This window comes from Equus caballus, chromosome 1 (genome assembly GCF_041296265.1).
Source record: "Equus caballus isolate H_3958 breed thoroughbred chromosome 1, TB-T2T, whole genome shotgun sequence".
Lineage (NCBI taxonomy): Eukaryota > Metazoa > Chordata > Mammalia > Perissodactyla > Equidae > Equus > Equus caballus.
Window position 1 is genome coordinate 84,041,393 of NC_091684.1, and position 21,536 is coordinate 84,062,928.

Below are 21,536 nucleotides of genomic sequence, written 5' to 3' on the forward strand. Positions count from 1 at the left end.
CTATATGGCAGGCCTACAGAGCAACCAGTCCTGATTGGAGCAGAAGGGGGATAAGGAAGGAGGGAGGGAGGGCGGGGATGAAGGGAGGAAGAACAGGAGACAGGTATTAATTCCAAGAAAACCAAAAAATAATATAAAAAAAGAAAATATAGTTCACTAAATGGTTTGGTAGTGAGTAAAATTTATATAGTCAAAACATGCTAACATTGAATATTGATATAACCAAATTTTTAATATGTTTCTCTTGGGAGTACAAGGAAAGAGATTTATAACAGGGCTAAAACCTCATTTTCTACAGTAGGAAGTAAATTCTAAAAGCCAAAACAAGACATAGCAGGTGAAGAATGTTATTTAGAAATATAGAAGTAAATAACAGAAAAAAAACAGCCTTGAGAGGTGACAATGATTGCCTCTCAAGAGTGGGAATCTGGGAGGTGGGGCACTGAGGATGCTATTATTTTATCCCAGCCTTGGGAAGTATGTGACTTTCTAAATGACTGAAGTATTGCAAAAGCTTAAAAAACTTTTTGTGACCAGGGATGCAACAACTATATAAGTCATATTTAACAACAGAATAGACTAGATAAATCAAGGCAGGCCTTTATCTCAGCTGTAGTTCTGTGGTGAAAACAGGCACATTTACCAGTCAGAACCAAGCAAGTTTAAGGACGCCCACAGCAATATGGCTGAAAAAGGCAGCAAGAAGCTTGAAGATAAATGAAATCGTGCTTGGAATTTCTTATTTTGCCTCACTGATCTTTTTGACTGCTCAGGAACCCAGTATTAAGGGCAATACTGTAGAGGCTTTAATGGAAATCCTTCTTTAGGGACAGCAGGTGAGTCAACTCAGGAACCATTCCCAGAGGATCAGAGAGCTTCAACAGAGAGACGGTGATGGAGGAAGCGGGTGAAGCAGGCACACTACACACTTCAAGGAGGGCAGTGTGGCAGTGGCACAGAGCTCCCGGGACAGGAACGACCAAGGGGACTGATAGTACTGTGAAGTGTGAGGGGGCCATGGGATCTGCCTTAGTATTGCCAGGTAAATGACTACAGTATGCATTCTATAAGGGTCATATCACCCCAAGTGGGGGAAAATGGGTTCTTAGAGGACAAAAGAAAGTCTTAGATACTTCAATGGTTTCTGACTCTCTCAGTGGTGACCTTTTATAAAAAGATATACAGTAAATGTGTGGTATTAAAATTTCATGGGATAAAGAGGTGATTAGGGGAAAAAAGTCTAAAAGGCTCCTTAGGGGGGCAATAATGAGGAAAATCCAGTTGAGAAACACTGGATTAAAGGAAAATGAAAGAGGAAAAACCATGGTTGGAGAACTTTGGAAAGTAAATTGGTAAAAATTAAGAAGGACCTTACAATTCTGGGAGCATGAGAGAACTTGTGGTTAAAAATCATTTTTAAGGTTAATACACATCTAATACCATACATCAAAATGTTCTTTAAAATGTTAGAAAAGAACAGTAGATGCCCTCAAATCAAAATAGCTCTAGTGTCTAGATCACGGATTTTGTTTAACAAGAGATAGTCTCTATTCAGTGAATACCTTGATATCAACTCCAAGCATCTCATTACCTTTTAGAGATCAATAGTCCAGCTCATGACAATCACAAATCCTATGTGACCACTAACTTCCATGTGACCCCAGTAAAATACCTTCCTAGCTTTCTAAATACTTGCTTTGAAGCCACACCTGTACAAGCATTGTTTTCTCCTTTGATTCAGAGCCTAGACAGTCAAAGGTTTTCACATACTCGTACGGTTTCAAGATCTGAGATGGAAAAAATTCAGGCCCAACTGAGGTCAGCGCCTTGTCAAACAGTTCAAACTTGAGTGTGTGTGTGATTTGGTGATGCCCACGTTCTAAAGAAACAGTGTTTCCAGTGAGTGCCTTCCACCAAACCATCATCAGAATAAAATTTACAGCATTGAGGATGTTGATCTTATGATTATGCCCAAGTCAGCATTCTTCAAATCAGATTACTTATTACATTGTAATATTTTTTAAAGCTACTTCTCAACAGCAAGAAAAATTAGTCGACCCACTTAAACGTCAAGCTCCATGAGGCCAACACCCTGTCTTCTTTCCTCATCACTCTATCTCCAGTATGGAGCAGCATCCTGGCATTTGCAGCTATTCAATAAATAGTTGATGAATGAAAAAAGAGAATACATTATCTTCAAGTATGTTTAGCAACATTTCAAGTCCTAGATTTTATTGTGAAAAACCTAACAGAGTATAACATTTAGTTATTTTAAAGAGCCTCAGAATAACTGGAGCACTAGAAATCATATTAGCCACGTAATATAGAAACTTCAGTCTCTTGTGGCACATGAAGAACTACCCAGGCCAACACACCCTTGATTGTCTACCACATTTTGCACCGTGACACATAGCAGATACTCAGCTGTTGATTCCCTAACCTGCGCCACAGAATCTCAGATTCGGAAAAGCCCTCCTCCATCTTCCCCTTCCATTTGATTGCCTGCGGGATTTCTCGACTTCCTTTCTAACACATATGTTCACAGTTAAGTAAAGCAGCATTTACGAAAACAGGATTTTTAAAACCTAGAAAGTAACAACTTGGTTCTCTCTTATCTACTTCTAATAGAACAATAGGGTAAAATAGCATTATTGGAAACAATTAAAGCTAGGCATACTCAAGTAAATTTGATTGAATGTGCTAGTTTAGTTCCTTGTTCTTCAGGCCTATAATCCTATAATCCATTGTAAATAATGCTATTAGCGATGATTTCAATACGGATGTACAAAATCAAAGACCCTGGTTGAAAGGACAACATGGAATGGGTCTGTAAGTTTTCCTTCCCACAATAAGGAAAATAAAAGTGACGTTGAGTATTCATTTATTTAGTTAACATTTGTCGAGAGCCTACTCTGGGCCAGGCAGTGTTCTGGGAACTGGAGATTAGCAATTAAAAAAAGATTAAATCCTTGGTCTCAGAGAGCTCATATTGTAGTGGGTGGAAACAAACCATAAATGAAAAAAATAAGTACACATTATGTCAGGTGGTGATAAATGCTATAAAGCAAAAGACAGCAGATTAAGGAGATGACGAGTGATTGGAAGGGTGTGCATGCTATTTCAGATGAGGTGATCACAAAATGCCGGCCTGATCAGATGACATTTGAGGACAGATCTAAAGTGGGTGAAGAAGGAAGCTGTAGAGATTTCTGGATAAAGAGTGCTCCAAACAGAGAGAACAGTAGGCACAAAGGCTCCGAGATAGAGTCTTTGCTGCATAGACAAAAAAACCGCAAGGAGTTTTCACTTGTATGATAAATTCTGCCTAGTCTACCTTGCATCTCCATCTATGTAAATCTCACTGGTCCTTTAAAGTATCTCTCAAGCAAAATCCCTTAAACTAAGAAGTTCCTGGTATCCCTCCAAAAAGATTTGGCTTCTCCACCCTTTGAATCCCAAGAATAACTTGGCTCAGATAACTCTATTTTACAAGTTAACATAGTTGTAGACTATAAACACGTATCTAGGGTCAAGACTTTGCCACTAATTTTTATAACCCCTTCTGAACTTAGCTGCCTTAAAACAATCTTTTCCAAGCTGCTTAGGAAGTCAAAGGCAGCATCTGTAGTTGGTCCAGGCTTTCAAAAAATTTAGAGTCAGTGGACGCTACTTCTTTATAGCTTAGTCTGTTTCAGACTTGGAGAACACACAATTTGGCACTCTCAGTCTTCTAAAAGACATGCTGAACATCATGCTTTGGTTCGTTATTTTTTTGCTGAAAAGAGGATAGGTGGGCTCTTCATTAGCAGGATTTGGGCCAACTTTTAGTTCGGTAAAGGTGATGTTAATCTTGGTTTATACATGTGATTTTCCCTGATATAACTTCTGTTAATATTTCATTTTCTTCAAACTCCTGTAACCAATGGTAAGATCAAGTGAAGTAGTCAGGCCGAGAGTTTCTAGTATCTTTGTTTCTTATATCACCACAAGAAAATGAAACATTTGTTTCTCAAATATCTGGAAAAGTAGCACACTCCCTGGATCCACCAAGTGTGTTCTTCTGCGTCTCGACTTGCAAAATCTCTTCTAACCATTTCACATAAAACAGAACTCTTGCCAAAGTACGCGAGAGAACTTCTGTTACATCATACCTTCAGCAATATATGTGTCTTTCAAAAAGCATTTCAAAATTGGGTTCCCTGTGTTTGAAAAGAAACAGAGCAGGGAGCCACATTGAAAATTAAATGCCAGGGAGCATGGAATCCATGGAACAGAGGAGCGACCCCTACCTCTCACTCACGTGGAACTAACGTTTCTTCATATCAAGTGGTTCATTTTGTACTTCATTTTAATTTTTCAAAACTTGACTCACTCATTGGATGCACAAGTGCAGATGTCTGCCATCTCGTGGCAAAAATCAGTATCAGCAGTCTAATTTTTCCAGAAAACAGTCAATATTTTTTTGGAGAAAAATTCAGTCGAAGCCCCAAGTTTAAGAGATGGAGGGAAAGTAAAGCTCAGGATGGTCACACATCTAATTGTTCAAGCTATTCTAATACCCCCATATCCTCTGGGCTTGAAATCAAATAGGGGCCTTTTTAGAACCCACTCCTTGGGAATATGATTCCAGGTCCTGCGGATTCTCACAAAGACATCAGTCCCATGAAGGCAGCACCTTGCCTGCTTACTCATCCCTTTATCTCTAGCTCCTAGAACAGTGCCTGAAACAATCCAGGAACTCAATAAATTTAACAAACAAGTGAATGGCCAGTAGAAGAGCTGGAAATAGATCAGACTGTGGGTCACCTACCACAGAAATTCTAAAATTCTAAGGCACAGAGTGATTGATAATTTAATTTAATACTCTTAAAAGATTAGTATGCATTAGTATACATTAAGTTTATTAAAGAACAGTATTAATTGTATTGTATACGGTTTTTAAAATTTACTCACCTCTAAAAGATCTATATAGAATACCCTTTAATCGATGAACAAAAATAAATTATGTCCATTTTGATGAACATTCATAATAATTGAACTATTATACACACATGCAGCAGTCCTAGACTATTTTACCTTTGTTTTCTTGACATCCTGTTGTTCATATCAATAATATATGTAATGTACTTGCTCAGACAGGTAGCCTCTAAATAAGGCATTGCACACACACACACAAATACAGTCTGCTTATGCTAGTTCCAGGATATAAGTCAAGAAAAACATGTTGAGGGCTGCCTATATTTGAGATAATTTCTGTTTTTATACCATCTTGTGAACCCTACTATCCATATTGTAAAAACAAATCACACACACACAAGTATATATTTAGATATGGGGGGTACATTTGATGCAAACAGCTTCATCTTAATTCTACACCTGAGGTCTCAGTCCTTGCTCTATTGTGTTCAAATTCCAGTGGAACAGAGCACTCCACCCTTCCTCAAAGCCTGAGAAACACCCTAAACCGAATATGACTCATCTTACCAGAGAGAACAGCCTAAGATAATGTACCCTTTGCCAATCCAGGCTCCCGACCTCCTCAGAAAAAATAGAAAATGTTTCTCTCTCAGTTTCTCTCTCAATCTCTCTCTCTTTTTCTCAAGCTCTCTCTGTTAATTTTCAACTAGTGGGTCTTAAAATTTCACAAGCAGAAGTGTCACTTGAGGCAATTATTTACAATACAGATTGACAGACCCTTACCCCATTCTGATTCAGTTGGTCTGTTTCAGTCCCTAAGACCACATTTCTAACAACCACTCCGGATGATTCTGGTGCATATGTTCCTGGGCCATGGTTTTAGAAACATCACCAGAAGTTGCTGTGATGGAAGCTTTTCCAGTGGTTATAAGAAGCCCTCGGGAAAACTGGCTGATGATCAACTACTTCAAAAGCACTGGCCATTAGAACTAGTTGACAAGAGAAGCCATAATTTGGAGGATGTTATCTGAAAGGACCAAGCCTCTCAAAATGTTAGAGTCACCAGTGTAACCACTGTATTTACACAGACACCCCTCCAGGCAAGTGAAACTCTGAGTCTGACCTGGGAAAATTTCATTATGTTCTGTATAACACTCATCAAGAAGTGCCTACTGTTTACTATTATATAAACTATTTTGCCATTATTAAAATACACTGAAAACTGCTGAACCTCACATTTATTTTTCCATCCAAAAGGAAGAATAAGAGGAACTCACTCAGCAACAAATATGTATTGAGAGTCCACTACGTGCAAGCACTGTTTCTTGGGATATATGAGTAAATAAAACATAACATAAAAGCCTCCACTCTTACAGGGACCTAAAGCATCATTCAATGTAGTGAGCTTCTCATTCAGATTTTACAATGTGTAAAGTCTTAGGTATAGAGAAGTAAATAATGCACAGCTCCTGGTGAGAAGCTCAAAATCTAAAGGCAAAGACTGTAATTTACATAAGTTATTCTAGTGCAAAAGAGTACGGCAAATGTTATGACAGACATTGAGAATAATACACTAAAGGAGCATTGGGATTGAAAAGACAAACTTTCTTGGAGAAGTCAATCTTCTGAATATTTGTAGGACTGCTAACAGTCAAAGAGAGGCTGGCACATTTCAGGAAGCACAGAGAGTCTTGACAGAAACCTAGAGTCAGGAGAAGGAGGCACATCCAAGGACCCCCAAGCAGGCTGATATGGCTCCAGGGCCACAGCAGAAGGAGGAAAGGAAGAGGGAACTGAAAGTTACGCAGAGTGAAATTGTCAATAATTTTGATCTCACTACAGAATAGGTAAAAGCAAAACAGATGGAAGACAGGAGACAAGAGGCTACCGGCACTGTGCTCAGGGGAAATGGGAAAGGCCTGCATCAAGGAAGTGGTAGTGGAAATAGAAGGCAAGGATGTCATGAGATATTTCAGGAAAATCCATTAAGATTTAGTGACTGCAGGTGGAGAGTGAAGGAATAAAGGAAACACTGATTCAGAAGGGATTAACTCTGAGATCCTAGGATGACTGTGATGCAACCAACTGATAAACGAAAAATAGGATATTCTGGAGAAAGGTGATGCGTTCCAATGTCCAAATGGTACATCAGAGTTGCCTGATTTATATTTTTTGTGGAAAGGGCTAACAGAGTGCCAGAAATGGATATCTAGCACACAAGGGAAGAGGTGTGAAACTAGAGAACTGTGTCTACTGACACTTGAAGTCCTAAATGCAGCTAAAATCACCAAGAGAGAGCATCTGGGGTGAGAAACAAGGCTTGTTGACTCCTGGGAAGAGATTTAGGCTGAAATAATGGAGAAACCTAGACATGGAGTCAAAAGACCCAGGCTTATTAATTTTGTGGCCTTGGGTGAATCATTCAACATCTTGAAAACTTGGGTTCTTGACTACAAGACAGAAAATGTAGAAATATTCTTTATACAATTTCAGTAACTCAGACTGCAGAAGTCTCAGACAGCTTCAAAGTTTTAGCTTCATATGGTCTGGCATTCTATTTTTAATTTTTTCCTTCATAAGACATAATGAACTTTACTGACAACTCCAGATTCTCCAAACATACTCTTGTCCTCCATTACCTAGGAAAACCATCTTCCAGAATTCTACCACAACACTGATTTTTTTTTTTTTTTAAGAAATGACAAGTATGGTAGCAGTAACAAGCATTCCTCATTATTAAGAGTTTATCTCCAAAATTCTTAGAGGAATATTGATTTGACTTCTTTGGAATTTGCTTTTCAACAAACATCTTACTTTGTGCCTTTACTTACTGGCATTTTAAGACATAGCTCATATGACTTTTTTTCACACTTCTCTCTAAATCGTAGTTTTGTTAAATATACAAAAAGATTTTGCTAAATCTTTGCTAAGGATTTCTTCTGTTTTTTATCTCAAGCTTATATTCATTCACGAAACACAAGCTAATATACATTATAAGTGTGTTAGATAAATAAATATGTCCGTGTTCAGAATTCAAAATGAGTCATCTGTTCTTCACAGATCAGATCGAAAGAGTATGAAAGTTTAAATTTCAATATAAAATTCAGCTATCTGAGAGTGCATGTCATTAAACATGATGATTATAATCTGGCATCAAAGATGAGTGATCACCACATCTCCATCAGTCCACCGGCCAACATTAGCCTGAAGGTACGAGAATAGCTTGTGCCTTCTGGGGCAGTATTTGTGTCTTACTCTTACAAATCCAAAGTGTCTACCACAATCCTAGGGGCAGAGAAAGTGCTGAATAAAGGGATGTTTAACTGATTAGAAATTCAAAGCAAACATATTTTTATACTGCTGGACCACTTTAAGTGGATTGATTTTTACACAGTGAAATCAGTCAATCTTTTGAAACACACTGCAGATTGAAAAGATAGGGAGACAGATTTACATTTAAAGTCAGGTTGCAAAAGTCTATTACTATCCCATTTTTGTATAGAAGTGAAGATGTATATAGAAAAATATCAGAGAATTATGCATCAAATTGTTAACTACGGTTATTTTGGGGGGCACTGGACTTTTACTTTTGACATAAGATATTTCTGTAATGTTTGAATTTTGTGTATTCCATATTACTTTTATAATGAGAAAACAGCAAAAACAGTATATTTACACATTTTCTACGTCAATGTGTATATTGAGCACTTATGGGGAAGATGCATACAAGGTACTTTCAGGTGACAGGACAAATGAAACATGTCATCTTACTTCAAGGATTTCACACTCTAGTATTTGAAATAATTTCTATACACACACACACAAACAAGAGTAAATGTGATCAGTAATAAAACTGAGAATCTGATAAAGTACTAAAAGATGAATTCATAGTGAAAAGTGTCATTTCAAGCAGTCCTTGACAAATTGCTAAAATTTGGACCCATGAGGATGTGGAAGAAAGGGCACTCGAAAGGGCATATGAGAACATAGGAAAGTCGTGAAAATGGCAAAGCATACATTGAGCAGCAAGTACTGAGGGCAAAGTGGAAGGTGATCTCAAGACTTGAGACTGAATTTAAAATATAAAGCCAAGCCATGGAACAAGTTGAATGCTAGCTGAGTGCGGATGTAAGAGATTTTGTGGTTATTCAATAGGTGACAGAAGGGGATGTTGAAGAAGTTGTTTGAGGATAAATAGGACTTGGTCATCGATAAAAGTAACCTGTGTAAAATGGATTAGAAGGAGATCATCCGGGAAGCTCAGAAGCTCTAAGAGGAAGGTGTAAAGGTGGGACATGCATCAGCATCTAATCCCCTGGGCTTGTTAGAAATACAGATTCTCAGGCCCTACCCCAAACGTCCTGAATCAGAATCTGCCTTTTAACAAGATCTCTATTGGTTTTGAATGTACGCTAAAGTTGGAAAAGCAATGAATTAGGCTGCTAGTTGTAGTAAAGAAAAGAAGCCGAGAGGTTTGAGCTATTTCTTGAATGAGTTATTACAGTTTGGTATCTGACTAAAGGTGAGAGGCAATGGAAGAGAATAAATCAAGATTACTCAGAAATTTTGAGCGGTAGGATGTTCATGCTATTCCTAGGAGTGAGAGAGTCCAGAGGAGCAGGACGAGGAGGAACCAGATGAAGCTGTGCTATCCAGGAAATTTTCCTTCCAGAAGCCAAGCTGGGCTTGGAGATGAGGAAATGAGTGTGATCCACACTGAAGGGTATTGGAAACGTGAAAATGAGTGAAGTTACAAAAATGGAGGAGGGGATGGGAAAAGCACAGGAGTCAACCAAAGATAAATTCTTAGAAAGGCTTGCACTGCATGGGAGATGGGGCGGGTGGGGAAGCTGGGAGGAGGAAGAGAAACCAGAGGGGAGGAGAGCCAGGCAAATAGGATGCTTTGAAAATTAAGAGAGGTTAAAGGTGTTCCTAAGAGATTGAAGAGGCTAGCCAAGGAAGGATCACTTATTTTATGACTAAGAGGTTACAGGTGACTTTTGGCAGAGTGATTTCTGTGAACCTGGTGAGGATGGAAGCCAGAGAAAAAGGGTTACAGTCAGAGGGTAGTGAAACCAGGAGGGTGTGGATGCTATTCACTGAGTGTAAATGAAAAGGTTAAGAACGAACAGGAAAATTCAGAAGGGACACAAAAGTCCAGGTTGAATTAACTTTAAACTGTTGAACTTTAAAGATTTTCTCATGGAAGAAAGATCAGAAGTATTCTGATCATAACTCTCAGAATTATTAGGAAGACAAACAAGCACAGTAAGAATTAGATTTTTGGCTCAATATAGGGACGATCTGCCTCTCACTGCTCTCTGAAAATAGAATGAGCCGCCTTGGGAGCACTAATTTCTCAGAGCATACAGACTACACAGTTTGATGACACCAGTGTTGGAATCACGAAGTAGAATGTTGTTCACTGATGACATCTGTAGTGGGCTTAATGGTGGCCCCCAGAAAGATATGTCCATGTCCTAATTCCAAAAACCCGTGAATGTGACCTTATAAGGTAAAAGATGTGATAAAGTTAAGGCTCTTAAAAGGAGGAGCTTATCCTAGATTTTCTGAGTGGGCCTTAAATGCAATCTCATGTATCCTTATCAGACAGATACACAGAGGAGGCGACACACAGAAAAGAAGGAGACATTCTGACTACAGAGGCAGAGACTGGAGGCAGTCACAAGGCAAGCTATGGGGAAAGGAAGGCTTCTGCCCTCAAGTCTTTAGAGAGAGTGTAAGCCTGCCAACAATTTCAGACTTCTGGTCTCCAGAATTGTGAGAGAATACATTTCTGTTGTTTTAAGCCTTAGGAACCTAATACAACATCTAACATTACCTTATAACTCTGAGGTTTCTTGAGCTGGCTGCTCTCATCTGATGCTGAGCATATATTCCTCGAAGGCAGAGCCTTGGACTCATCCTCCTGTGTATCCGAAAAAGAATGTCCTCGGTGCCTGGCACATTAGACAACTCTGACAGAAAGAGTTACCCCAGAGATAGACAGCCACGTGTATAAGTGAAAAGCAGAGATAGACAGATTAACAGATAGGCAGATAGACTTATTCTACTCAAGTAAGTATTTATTAAAATTTGCCTACCATATACTTTCATGAAGTTAACTTCTTTGGAGAGAATCCTAAATACTACCTGGGCTATCCTTGACTGTCAAATTTAGTATTAAAGATAGTGAGTACACCCATCAGAGGAGGGACATGCAGCTTGTAGGTGCTGAGATAAGTTGTCAGTTTCATATAGTTAAATGATGTAAGGGGCTTAAAATAATTCATCACAGGGAAAGCAGAGTGATAGCTGCACTCAAGGAAAGCTGAAAAAGGTTGGCTGGTTCTTGTGTGATGAGAAGGATTTGGGGATAAGGAGGGAAGAAAGGAGAATGTTCCATATCAAGGAACACTGCAACAATTCCAGATTCCCTTCATGCCTCCCTTCCCACAAGATAATGCACATGACATGTGTTACTATGCATGTGAAAAATCACATGCAAAGAAGATGGGAGGATCTTTGTACCCATTTCACGTATGAGAATTTCTTTTCAATGCAAATAATTTGAGGGATCTCCACATGAAAGAAATTGTGCTTTTAGACCATTTTGAACAAAAAATTGAAAATCCCCAAAAGTCACTGCGTTCAATAACACTTTTAAATTAATATGCATATATAATAATATACAGAGAGAGAGAGAAAGAGAAAGATGCACAGAACCCAATAATACTTGAAATTTATATGGATTCTTGGGGTCTGCAAAATACTACTGGATTTTGGTCCACTGGAGGTGAAAGCTAGCCGGATGGAACTTCAAATGGCTATGGGCAAGAGTGGCGCTCAGGTAAGTAGTAACTAGGTTTCTTTCCAGACTGGGTCCCACGGGCAATTCTAGTGGGGTAATCTACTCCAAAGTGATAAGTTCAAAAGAATATGGACAGCGGATCCCTTTTCCTACAGCTTACTGACAGGATATTTCTATATGAATCTAATTCCAAGGCTACAGCTACCTGTGATAAATTAGAAGATTTCAGTAGAAGAACATCAAAGCATCTCATAACCATAAATGCCAGGTCCTTTGCAGTAGACATCTGGCAGCCCCATCCTTTCTGAAACAGGCTGGTAATATTTTACTTAGTTTAACCTCTCCTGAATTTTATCTCAACAGCAGTAGTTGAAGGATATCCTGCCTGACCCAGGATGTCTATACTAGCACCACTTCCTGCAGTAGGGTTAACCAGGGAGTTAGAACATGTCATGGCTCAGCTGGCTTGCCCAATCTCAAGGGAACACTGGGGACAGGAAATAAGCTAAGGCTCAGCTAGAACAAATGACCTAATGAAGGATTAATTCTGTGGTGGAGAGTCAGCAGCTCAAATTACAGTCGCCAGGAGGAGTGTGAAGAAGTGAGATTTGATCCTGCTAACAATGGCACACAAGGAGATTTTATTTGTCAAGTGGAACTTGGCAGCACAAGTCCCCAGGCAGAAATGATACATTGTCAGGAGGGTGGCTGTGCCTTGGGTCCAGGGGTTTGTCCACTTCAGGGTTGCATCAGAGCCCGAGAAGAGAAAGAATAGAGTCTTGCTCCTGGAGAGAAGTTCCTGGCAAGGGTGAGGCTAACTGTCAAGGTCACAGCTAAGTCTTTCCAGGCAGGACTTTAATCTAGTATTAAAAATGCAAATTGAAAACATGAGAGAAGCCTAGTCTTATAAAATGGCAAATATGACAAGAGGTAGAGAAACTGAGGCTAGCTGGGCATGGAAATTGCTAGAGTTCACTAGGGTTAGGGCAGGTAAACCCATCTCAGACTCCGTTCTTCTGTGGAGTGCACTGGTTGACAAATCAGTAAGTCCAGCCCTCGGGTCTCTGCATGGGCTGGTGAAGGCAAGAGCTCAAAGCCCACAATGCATTGCCAACTACTGTTTGTCTAATCATATTTAGTCATTTTTTTTTCCAGTGTTTCTCCTCAAAGTGTTCATATTCTAGCTGGTTTCAGGATGAGCTGGCAGAATTGGTGAGAAGAAGATGGCAGCAGCTCAAATATTCCCTCTGTTGGCTTGCTGTCATCACCATTGGATCCCGGGTCAGTGTCAATGTGGCGAGCTGCAGCCTTAGCAGAGGAAGTCTGAGAAGGTGCACGCCAGCCAGAGGACTTGGCCTCCAGGAGCATATGGGCAGGAAGTTCCAACAGGTGGGAGAACAGAATCGCCAGCCTCAAGGGGAGAGCCTGCCAGGGGCTGGGGCATCTACAAGCTGCCAAATCTTCTGGACAAAAAGGAACACACAGCAGCCAATTACTGAGCCACAGGGACACCTACATGCTGCTCTCCGTGCTCTGTGTCAAGGAATATTAAGGTGGGTGTAGGTTCAAATCGTGCACTGCATTTTAGAGTGCTTTACAGATTGTTCACAAAGCACTTTCACAGGCATCATGCCTCTCGACATTCAAAACCACTCTACACTGCGGACAGGGCAACTGCCATCATCTCCATTTGTACGCTGGGAAAGAAATGCTCAAGGAAGGAATACAGATGGTGATTCAACATTTTCAATAACTTCCTTAGAACAAAAGGGTGTTGATTTCTTTGTGTGACGACAATGCTAATGCAGATCTATACTGCCCAGGATACACAATCTTCAGGGAATGGAGAAGTCCAGATGCTGGGTTTACAACTGACTAGGCACTTTTTGCCCCTGCCCAGCCTTTCTGAGGAGTGCTGCTGGAGGGAGAAGTGACTGTGATTTAGGATGCAAGGTGTGTACTTTGAATTAGATTTGAACAAAAACCATTTCCTTAATGGAGAACATAGAGTTTGTCAGATATAAGAAATTAACTTTCAATTTGACTGGCTTTGCCTCCTGTCAAATTCATTAGATGATCTCTTCACATTTTTCCCCTAAAATCAACACTTTCCACTGAGGTTGAAATTCTATCCCAAAGTTCTGTGAAGACTAATCACCAGGATGAGGAGTCCACTGGACTAAATGAGACCGACGGGTGAAAAATTTTGCGAACTTTCTCGGCCATCACATCCAGGGATGCGCTGCAATCAAGGATTAAGCATAAGGCACATTTCATTATGCTGAGTAACTTTTAAAAAATAACCTTGGTGGAGGCATTTGATTAATTTTTAATTGGAGCTGTATATGCCTGTTTGATATTCTTCTGTAAGAAAAATGTATTTTAAATTCACAAACATATTGTATACAATAAAACATTTCCAGTTACTCACTGATACTTCAAAACCACAATGCGAGGATAATACTATTAGTCATAATCTATTATGATATAAAATTAGGTTCCATAAGTGAAGGACAGATGCATCTGTCTGCATACCGATCAGAGCCTCCATCTTGCTATGATTCACAGTTCATTCATCTATCTGAAGTGCCACTACACCACAGCTGTTCCCAATATAAACTTCCCTGCGTTGCAAACAAGACCCAGTTTCTTAATAGTTACACTGACAACGTCCAGGCCATTTAGGAGTAAGCAACTAATTCTGCCAATGTTAACAAGTTTATTAGGCAAGAACAATATGTTGGCTCGGGAAATGATAGAGGAAATTTTAGGTAAAGATCTGAAAACATTTATTACTTTATAATTTGCAAATACACAAGGCAACTTTGCTTTTAATCATAGCGTATAATTTTCTGTCTATTCAATTTACTGGTGTGGATCCAAGATAGTTTAGTTCTGTGAATTTCACATTTTTTTCCAGGCTCATTTTTCAACAGGTTGCCTGCAATTAACAGCTAAAGTGTCACTAAAAGAAATTTATATTTTCACACACTGTAGTTTAAAATCATGTACAGATTTTCTTCTTGTAAGAAAATAAATCATTTGCCTTTTAAGGAAAAGAAAATGAGAAGGTATACCCTAAAAAACTTTTACGTATGCCGAAATAATCTTCAGAAATAAATACTTTTGAAGTGATATTTTACTTTTTTCCCAGGAAGAAAAATAAGATAATGTATATCCATACATTTCTCTAAACTTTAAAGGAAAGTTTCCTTAATAAGTTTAAACTAAGTTGGGTGCAGAACTGCTCTTATTGTTATAACACTCAATCTTTCTCTAAATCCTGACCAATTCCACACATGCTTTCCCTTTTCCCAAATTACACTTTTCTTTTGCAATATTTTTCATGCAAAAGATATACACTGTCAAAGATTTTTTCAAAATCTACTTAGCTCATTTTTTTAAACTAAGTTCATTTGAATAAATACTTGCTGTTATTTAAAAAAAGGTATTTCGACACTGCTATTTCCATGTTAAATTCAATCTCATAGCACCCCTCCAGCCTACAGAAACAGACTAAATCCGACCTGCAATGTAATTAATTTTAAATTAGTAATTTAAGCTAAAGTTATATTTCCATATGGAAACCCATTTCAAAAAGAACATGCTTTCTAACTCAACAATAGCTCATTATATATTAAGCTAACTGAAACAAAGTATGTAATCAAAGTCTAAAGATAAGTTATTCAATGAAAGGAGCGGACGATCTCCCACATTTCCGCACATATTGAATACATACTGGAGAGGCAGGCATGTTCCATGTATGCTTTGCACTACCAGCTCCTATAAGAAGAGGATGCACCCAATGCCACATCTACCCCACCACATGTGGAGCAGAAAGACCTCAGTGTTTCTTATTGATATGCTACCGCCACAATCCTGTCTACCTGCATGTATTTGTTCTAGGTTTGCTCTCCCCTTTCTGAAGTGTATATTCCTAGGCAGGGTCTCCCTCTTTAAGTAAATACAGGGGCATTGTTTTAAACCTAGGAAATAGTGATGAATGTTTCATGCAATATAATCATCTTACAATATAAAATTTGGGACTACATAATCAACAAATACACTCTTTAAACAAGATTATTTTTCAAATAGTAAGCTGAAAGACCCAAAATGGGGGCTTAGGCTATCTGTTTTGTTGGAACTCAGAGGCCAAGAGAGACATAAAAGGTCTGTGCAAAACATACAGTGAAATAACCAGTGTCCTTAACAACATAAACGCTCTGATAAATACATTTACCTCCTAAGGAGAGCCATACTTTGACATTGCAAGTACGGACAGCGGGAGGAAAATATGTTCTTAGAGCCATTGGACAGGTTCAAATAACACTTGCAGACAAAAGAATGTTTGCATTCTTGAAATCTGTCCATATGGATGCAATTCTCAAACCTTTGCTTCCTCTACCACTTCCAACCTGCGTGCTGGGAGAGTCACACATACGCACACGCACGCATAACAGGATCGCAATTCCAACATGCACAGCGCTAATCAGACAAGTGAATTTTGCTGCTCGAGTCAACTGTCCCTCTGCCCCCGGCGTTTAAAAACACGCAGACATTAGCCCAGCTGGAAGGAGGCTGTGCTGGGGGAGGGCTCCAAATAGGAGATCCAGATCCGGCGCAGTCCAGCGTTGCCGCTCCAAGAGTGTTGACTCTCCCTGGGTCAGTTAAGACGCGCACCCACCCGGGCTACGTACCTTCGCTACCCTTGCCCAGATGTTACACGAAGTGCAAATTTTGTCTTTTCGCCCCTGAAATGCAATCAGAACAGGCGACCCCAGGGCGAGCTTGGCGGGTGTCTGCTTTAGCCTCCTTAAAAGCGTTAGGAAATCAAATGGGGGAACCTGCACGCGCAGAAACACACCAAGCCGAGCAGGTCCTCTAGTCCGGACACTTCGTGCCTCGGATCCTGCCTTGGGGGAGAGCCGGGTGGGGCGTCCCAGGCTGTCTCCTGGCCACCATTCCTATTATTCCCATCTCTTTCCCGGCTCTTGGTGTCACCTCGGCATTCCCCACCCTCAGTCCCAGAGCTCTAACTCGGCGCCAGATCGCGCTCTCGCCAGGTTCAAGTCCCCCAGCAAATAGACAGACCAGCTCTTTCCTCCTTCCCCAGTACCATCTTTAAACTCCCCAAAGCAAAGACATTTCTTATCCGCGCTGAAAACTTTTTCCTCCTTTTGCAACGCGATAAGGCGAGAAACCAGGTCAGCCGCTCTGCCACGCGCTTTGCCCAGCGCCCCGGTGGCGGGCGCAGTCCTTACCTGGCCGCTGCGCTCCAGGTGGCAGTCCCACGCTGGTCGTCTGAGCCTCCCTGATGCGCGGGGCGCGCCCGGTCCACCGTCCCTTCGTCGCCTCCTGCTCGGCGATCAGGGAGCGAGAGTGCTAAGACTGCGCGCCGGTGCCCGGAGCCGCGCTTCGGTTCATCGCTCGTCTTCCCAAAAGCGCTGCTGCCGCCCAGGCGAACTGACGAGGAGCGTGGGGATCCGGGATGGCACCGGTTTGCCCCACGGTGTGCGCTCCCGGGTCCGAGAGCGCTCCGCCCGCGGGCAGCTGCGACCGCGCGTCACATGCCGCCTCCGGGCAGTGGCCGCGGCACCTGCCCAAACGGCAGCGCTCGGGCCCCGCACTGCCGCCCCCGCGCCTGCGGCTCCCTGCACGCTCTGGCCCTTTCTGTTCACGTCCTTTTTTCTCTGTCTCCCCTGTCACTTTTTTTCCTCCTTCGTCTTTCCGTCTCCTCCTTTTATCTTGTATTCTTTTTTTCCAAAAGCAGACACAAGGCGCTCCGAGTGGGAGGAGGGTCTTTTCCTCCTCCACGAACTCTTCCTCTGCCTGGTGGTGGCGGTCGTGGCCACTGCTCGCCGCTCCTCCTCCCCTTCCTCCTCCGCTCCTCCTCCTCCTCCGCGGGCTGCGAGCACTGGTGTAATGCACAAGCTGCCTAGTTGAGCCCCAAACCTGCCTGGCTGCTGAGCATGCCCAGTTGCCCTGCTGGCGCTTCGCTCAATTCCCTCGTGCTGACTCTGCTTGGCGTTCTGTGCCTGGCAGGGGGTGAGGGAACCGAGCTGTGGGAGACCCCTGCGTGCCCCCTGGGTGGGCTCGCTGAAGGCAGGAGACTCACCCTCTTATCCCGGCCACACGTGTCCCTAAATTGTGGCCCCGTGCTTCAAGGACAAATTTTGTTGATTAGTTGTGTTCTCTTCTAAATCAGTTTGCTTGGGCTGCTTAGGAGAATTGGAAGGAAATAGATTCCTGGGCACAACTTATTGGTGAAAGAACCCCAGCTGAGTTAAAATACATGACTCCTCTGAAAACCTTTCCCTAGAGAGCAGCCTGATGCCTTTATCTTTTGACATTTAGGGAGAGTCTCTTCATGCAGAACTGTAGTAGAGAGAGGACATCTTGGCTTTTCCTCCTTGAAGTTCACCCCTTAGGAGTAAATGGGAAGAACATACGTGAAAAAGGCTCAGGCGCGCGCGCGCACACACACACACGCACACACATTTTTTTGAATCAGAAAATAAAAGATATGAGCTTGCTTGCTAGATTTTTAAATTTCATATCTAATTCAGAGAAGTGAGAAGCTAAAAAAGAGACAGAACGAAGGAAGGAAAGAAAGAAGGGAGGAAGGAAAGAAACAATGAAAGAAAGAAAGAGAGAGAGCAGGAGGGAGAGAGGGAGAGAGAGAGAGAAAGAAAGAAGGAAAGAAAAAGAAAAAGCAAGCAAGCAGCAAGGAATGGAGGGAAGGATACATTTCTTACCATACTCCTTCAGCTAACTAAAGAAGGAAAAAGTAGGAAGATGCCAAAGTTGCAAAGATCCCACTGAGGCCGCTCCTCAGCACTCTAAAGGTTTTTAAAAACTCAAGTAAGGATTATAGGAGAATCCCACAAGGAAGGACAAAGACAATAGTGGTAACACTGAAAAAAAGAAAGCACAAAAAAGCAGAGGATGAAATGAAATTTTCAACAATATTAAAACAGGTAAAATGATTTTGTTAATTCTATTTGGAGCAAGAAAATAAACAGGAAAATGTAGCTCTTCTTTGAGAAAATAAGTAATGTTAAAAGAAGAGAGAAATGTAAGTATATAAATTCCTTTCTGAGTCTACATATTTTCTTCTAGATAGAACACTCTTTAGGACAGAACAGACTAAACATTGCTTAGAGAGAGTTAAGGTCATAATTGGAAAAAAGCTAGTGAGAAAGCATGTGGCTATTTAAATTCAAATATCCAAGCTTAGGTGAATTACACGCAGAATACTGGAATGGTAATAATAATATTAATACAGTAGCCATCTTGTTTGGATGCTCTCAGATAGAAATATAATAGTTGCCTTCAGATATTTCCCTAATCTTCAAAAGAAATATTCAGACAGGTATTTTATCCCCATTTAATAAAGAAGGACAAAAATTTAAAGGACTAATTGCCCATTACATAGCTAGTAAGCAGATTTTGAATTCAAATTTAACATATCTTTCCTATTGTATAAAATTGCTATTTGCCTGTGGGAACAGGGGTATCTTTCATCATATTTGGTAAATCCATAAACAACAGACAAGGGGCCCGAAGAATGGGCATACAGAAATTTTCTAGCTTTTTTTTAAAAAAAGGTAGGTTCTGTTATCTATACAGTGATTAAGTTTGAGATGGATCCCTGGAAATATTCTAGAGAAGATCATGAAATGAGTAATTTGTCAGTAGTCAGGAAAAAAAGAAACAACTATAATTTAGTATAAGTATCTCACCAGGCTAACTTCATTTCTCTTTGTAAGTAGCCATTAAACACATATATATGGCGTTTCCTGATTCCAGCCAATCTTCCCACTATCTTTATGGACAAGGTAAATATATTTTGTATGTTAATATTGAACAAATTAAAAACTAACGATTTGTGCAGAATTTTCCCAAGTGTCTTGTAAGTTGATTCATGCTGAATTAGAGTAAGGTGTTTGATTCTGAGCTTGGTGCCCTATTGTTCAGCAGATTTATCAAATTATATTGAACAGGAAAATATAATAGGAATACTTATTAGGTTTGAGAATGAGCCAAAGTAGGGGCAGGGCTAATTTATAAGATGCCAAAGTCAGAATCCAAAGAGACCTTACTTGGATATTGATCTAAAACAAAGGAGATAAACTAGAGATAAAATACATTTTGAAATCCTGCATGTTAGTTTTTTTTTTTAAGTAAGCACAGAATTTATTCACTTATTCCATTATTAAATGAGACTTTGGTAATGGACAGGACAGCTAATAGCATACTTACTCTTTTATGATAAAATAAATACAAAACCTGGAGAAAATATATAGAACTACATTTTCAGTTACCAAGAGTAATCAACACGGGGCTGCAATATTTGAGTAAGAGGAGGCAGATGAGGAGCCCATTCCTACAGATTTTTTTCCTAGGGGCTATTTTTCCAGCAGGAGGCCTGGGGGTTCCAGGTCAAGATGGCCAGATGTGGAAACACTGACCTCTGCTACCATATGTGGAAAAATTTCCTCTGAAAAAAACCCTAAAAACTGATGGAGGAACCCCTTCACATTGGGCAAAGAAGAAAGGAAAGGCTGAGACACAACCTTCATCATAAACCCCACCACCAGCACTGCGTCGCACCATCCGGAGGGAACTTCCACTGCAGAGCTTCTCACTTCGGGATTTGTACCCCACATTGGGCACCCCAACTTTAAGAGTAGCACCTGAGAGAAGAGACCCCACATCATCTGGCTTTGAAGACCAATGGGGGCCTTGCACCCACAATAACCACTAGGCTGTGGCAATCTGAGAAATGACTCTTAAAAGACCTGTGCAGGCTTCCCCATTCCCCACGTCCAGTGAGGAAGCAGCCCTTTGAAAAGTGCCCAGACTTTATGTCAAAGAGACTCATTTCTTAATTTTACAGCATTGGTCTATGCGGCAGGGGCCTGCCAGGATACTCTTTGGGGAGGAGGCTCCTGGGCACCATCTTCCTGCTCTCCCTCTGCTTTGCTAAAGCTGGCAGGTGACATTTAATTTTTTCCTTTTCTTCAGGTGCCATGTTTATGTTCCAGCTGCAGGCACCCTCTTCCGGGTCATCCCTCTTCCTTGCCCAGTGGGCGCCATCTTTTTTTTCTTTTTCTTTCCCCTTTGTTTTCTTTTTTCTTTCCTTTTTTTCCTTTTGTTTCTTTTTCCTTTTTTTGGCAGGTACCATCTTCGCATTCTTCCTCTGCCCCACTTCAGCAAGTGGGTGACTTATTTGCTCTCTCCCTCGGCCTCTCCCTCTGGTGCTCCAGAGTGCCAGTATCTCCCAGAGGGGAGCTTCGACACGCCTCTGGTGCCTTGGTTTTTCATTAGGTGACCTGCTTTTTGCATCTGCCACTGAGGGTATGCCCCTTGATGGCCTGGCTCTGGAGACCAAGAGAGCTTGCATTACTGGGTTCTGTGGGACCATAACAATCAGAGAGACAGTTCTTGGCAAACCACCACTCCCAGGGCTCTGCACAGACAGCAGATGGAAACACACTCTAGTCTTTCTGCGAAAGAAGCCTATTTGCTTATCCAGGGGCTTTGGCCTGAAGAGCAGGCTTCTGGTCTGACGTGCTTACAGGGGCCTCTGAAGCTGCTCTCAGGGAAAGGAGGCTGTTGGCTATAGTCTGCGTTCTCCCTCTGCCTCGCTCCAGCTTGCTGGTATCTGACAGAAAGGAGTCTATGCCCTTCTCTGGTGCCCTGATTTTTGCAGCTGCTGCCAGAGGACACCCACATCGCCTAGCTCTGGTGGCCAGCAGGGCTTACACTCATGGGTCCCCTAGGGCTGTAACCGATGGAGAAAGAG

At 41.2% G+C, this 21,536-nt stretch overlaps 1 protein-coding gene across 11 annotated transcripts in view; it reads right to left on the minus strand.

The window, feature by feature from the left end:
• Positions 1–17,761, minus strand: part of CHRM3 (cholinergic receptor muscarinic 3) — a 453,733-nt gene extending 435,972 nt beyond the window's left edge. For 6 of the 11 annotated variants that reach the window (XM_070263481.1, XM_070263628.1, XM_070263311.1 and 3 more), the window contains exon 1: positions 16,990–17,649. The gene's annotated coding sequence lies outside the window, so the exon portion shown is untranslated. Of the gene's footprint in view, positions 1–16,989 lie in introns of all 11 variants that reach the window. The other 5 variants (XM_070263878.1, XM_070263826.1, XM_023637166.2 and 2 more) reach the window with 4 other exon arrangements.
• Positions 17,762–21,536: the final 3,775 nt, after the last annotated feature.